Genomic DNA, 4098 nt, shown 5'->3' on the forward strand with positions numbered 1-4098 from the left:
AGCTGTTACACAAACAGCTTGAATCATCTGGACTTTTTGAGACAAATATTTTGGCAAATGATTTTTGCATTTTTATTTTATATTATTTCTTAACATATCAGATAATATCTGCCTTCATTTTGAATGCATCTTGTTTATTCTCGCTTATAAACTTTTTGTTGCTCTTTTTGTTGTGTTGTTTCTTTATCCTCATTTAAGTCGCTTTGGATAAAAGCGTCTGCTAAATGAATAAATGTAAATGTAAACTTTAAAAAAACTCAAATTATGCCTTTGTTTCCTCACATGAATATCGAAATATTCAACTCAAATAAACACTTGTATGATGTAGTAATATAATTTAATTTGGGGTCCTGAAATACCCTGAACACTGCACAGAAGTTAAGATGACCATTGCTACAAAAATAAAATAAAACTTGAAACTCATCCTATTTTGTTTTATCTGAATCAAATGTTTTGCGACTCCGAAGCCCCGATCAAATGATTCGCGAAATGCGCTTCGGAGTCCCGATCTGAATCAAATGTTTTGCGACTCCGAAGCCCCGATCAAATGATTCGCGAAATGCGCTTCGGAGTCCCGATCTGAATCAAATGTGTTGCGACTCCGAAGCCCCGATCAAATGATTCGCGAAACGCGCTTCGGAGTCCCGATCTGAATCAAATGTTTTGCGACTCCGAAGCCCCGATCAAATGATTCGCGAAATGCGCTTCGGAGTCCCGATCTGAATCAAATGTGTTGCGACTCCGAAGCCCCGATCAAATGATTCGCGAAACGCGCTTCGGAGTCCCGATCTGAATCAAATATTTAGCAAATCCGCTCCGAAATGTACATCAGCAGGAGACTCCTAGGTGGATCCGCCTTCAATTCGCCAAACCTGCTTGACTGTGCGTTCACACCGCCGGCGTCAAAAATCGCTCTTGCCGCTCTGCTCACCACGCTGCAGAAAGATTCGTGAGCTCTGAGGTAGATCGAATGATTTTTTTTTGTATTTAAAGTGGCTGCAAAGCAAACAAGCTTGTTGATCTCATGCTGACTAACCACAAGGAGGGTAACGTTAGAAGTTAACCTCTTTAAATATTGTTGTGGACGAAGTATTAAGATCCTTTACCTAATAATGTATAAAGCACTGTAAAAATATTCTGATGCAAGTAAAAGTATTGCATTGAAAACGCTACTAAAGTAAATATAATCAATTATAAACATTACTTAATGTAAGTATAATCAGGGAAATTTCTTTAAAAGTAAACTGGGACTTACAGTAAACTATTTATTGTAGCATTAGATTTTTATTCCTTTAACGTTACTCCACATAAGCAACTCACCAGGAAAATGAACAAACTCAGACACCTTGGTCCACATATCACTTTTAATTTATTTACAGAGTCTGAACTCACATATCATCTGAATGTAATGTTTTGCTACATTTTTATTTATTTTTATAAATTCGAGGAATCAGAGTTTTAAATGTTTTCATTTATGGTTAATAATCTCTGTTGCAGCTGTTACACAAACAGCTTGAATCATCTGGACCTTTTGAGTCAAATATTTTGGCAAATTGTTTTAGCATTTTTGTTTTATATTATTTCTTAATATATCAGACAATATCTGCCTTCATTTTGCATGCATCTTGTTTATTCTCGCTTATAAACTTTTTGTTGCTCTTTTTGTTGTTTGTTGTGTTGTTTTTGATCCTCATTTAAGTCGCTTTGGATAAAAGTGTCTGCTAAATGAATAAATGTAAATGTAAGCTTAAAAAAACTCAAATTATGGCTTCGTTTCCTTACATGAATATCGAAATATTCAACTCAAATAAACACTTGTATGATGCAGTATTAGAATTAGAATTTAATTTGGGGTCCTGAAATACCCTGAACACTGCACAGAGGTTAAGATGTCCATTGCTACAAAAATAAAATAAAAATTGAAACTCATTCAATTTTGTTTTAATTTTCCCTTACTAAATAATACAGTTACTGATGCTATGGACTGTGGGATTACTGACAGGCTATTAACAAATATCTGTCTCTAAACCTATTTTCTCTTTATTAAAAGTTGATCTAGACAAGTACATGATAGAAACCAAATCCGCTTGAAAGGCCTGATCTCAAATGATTCGCGAAACGCGCTTCGGAGTCCCGATCTGAATCAAATATTTAGCAAATCCGCTCCGAAATGTGCATCAGCAGGAGACTCCTAGGCGGATCGGCCTTCAATTCGCCAAATCTGCGTGACTGTGCATTCACACCGCCATCGTCAAAAACCGCTCTTGCCGCTCTGCTCACCACGCTGCAGAAAGATTCGTGAGCTCTGAGGTAGATCGAATTATTATTTTGTATTTAAAGTGGCCGCAAAGAAAACAAGCTTGCTGATCTCGTGCTGACTAACCACAAGGAGGGTAACGTTAGAAGTTAACCTCATTAAATATTGTTGTGGACAAAGTATCAAGATCCTTTACCTAATAATGTATAAAGCACTGTAAAAATACTCTGATGCAAGTAAAAGTCTTGCATTGAAAATGTTACTTAAGTAAATATAATCAAGTATAAAGATTACTTGATGTAAGTATAATCAGGGAAATTTGTTTAAAAGTAAACTGGGACTACAGTACATTATTTATTGTATCATTAGATTTTTATTCCTATAACGTTACTCCACATCAGCAACTCACCAGAAAAATGAACAATCTCAGACACCTTGGTCCACGTATCACTTTTAATTTATTTATACAGTCTGAACTCACATATCATCTGAATGTAATGTTTTGCTACATTTTTATTTATTTTTTATAAATCGAGGAATCAGAGTTTTAAATGTTTTCATTTACGGTTAATAATCTCTGCTGCTGCTGTTACACTCACAGTCACGAACAGCTTGAATCATCTGGACTTTTTGAGACAAATATTTTGGCAAATGTTTTTTGCATTTTTATTTTATATTATTTCTTAACATATCAGATAATATCTGCCTTCATTTTGCATGCATCTTGTTTATTCTCGCTTATAAACTTTTGTTGCTTTTTTGTTGTTTTTTTTGTGTTGTTTTTGATCCTCATTTAAGTCGCTTTGGATAAAAGCGTCTGCTAAATGAATAAATTTAAATGTAAACTTAAAAAAACTCAAATTATGTCTTCGTTTCCTTACATGAATATCGAAATACTCAACTCAAATAAACACTTGTATGATGCAGTATTAGAATTAGATTTTAATTTGGGGTCCTGAAATACCCTGAACACTATACAGAGGTTAAGATGACCATTTGTTGAGCACCCGAGTGCGCTATTCACTTTCACTCGCGTGTGGGAAAACAAACAAAACGTAGCTCAGTGCTTATCCTTTCTTCAGCAGCTTTTTATTTTAGCAGCATCACTTGAACATAACATCAGTTCACATCTTTGCTTTTTAGCTGAGAACATCACGTAATGATATAACGTCATCACGTACACAACCGTTTACCTCCAAATAGAAACTAAAGCTAATTTTGTATACTGTAATCTAATGTATAAGGGCGCAATACTTTTAACACCCCCACTCGCTCTTAGCCATTTGTATTACCAAAACTAACAAATTAAATAACAAATAAACTTTCACATAAGTTTAGTGTTACATACATTTTTTACACTTTTTATGTTCCAAACATGTCTTGAGTAAACCTCTTTAATTTCTGCTTGGTGGGTGGCTTTGTCATTATGTCAGCTATCATTGTCTCTGTAGGACAATATTCCAAGATAACTTTGCCATCATTTACAATTTCTCTTATGAAATGGTATTTGATATCAATGTGCTTGCATCTTTGCCTACAGATTGGGTTTCTGGCTAATGCAATGGCACCTTGGTTATCTTCATACACCTTTGTTTGTGCGTATTTGTATGAGTCCATACCCTTAAGCAACTGCTCTAAGTAGATACATTCTTGCATGGCGGATGCTAAGGACATGTATTCTGCTTCGCAAGTAGAAAGGGCTACTGTTGGTTGTTTTCTGGTTTTCCATGAAATCAAAGAGCTTCCTTCACTTAAATTAACACAGTATCCTGAGGTACTACGTCTGTCTTTCGTATCCGATGCCCAGTCAGCGTCACTATACACACTCAGACCTAGCCTCT

The sequence above is a fragment of the Carassius auratus genome, unplaced genomic scaffold (genome assembly GCF_003368295.1).
Source record: "Carassius auratus strain Wakin unplaced genomic scaffold, ASM336829v1 scaf_tig00045592, whole genome shotgun sequence".
Lineage (NCBI taxonomy): Eukaryota > Metazoa > Chordata > Actinopteri > Cypriniformes > Cyprinidae > Carassius > Carassius auratus.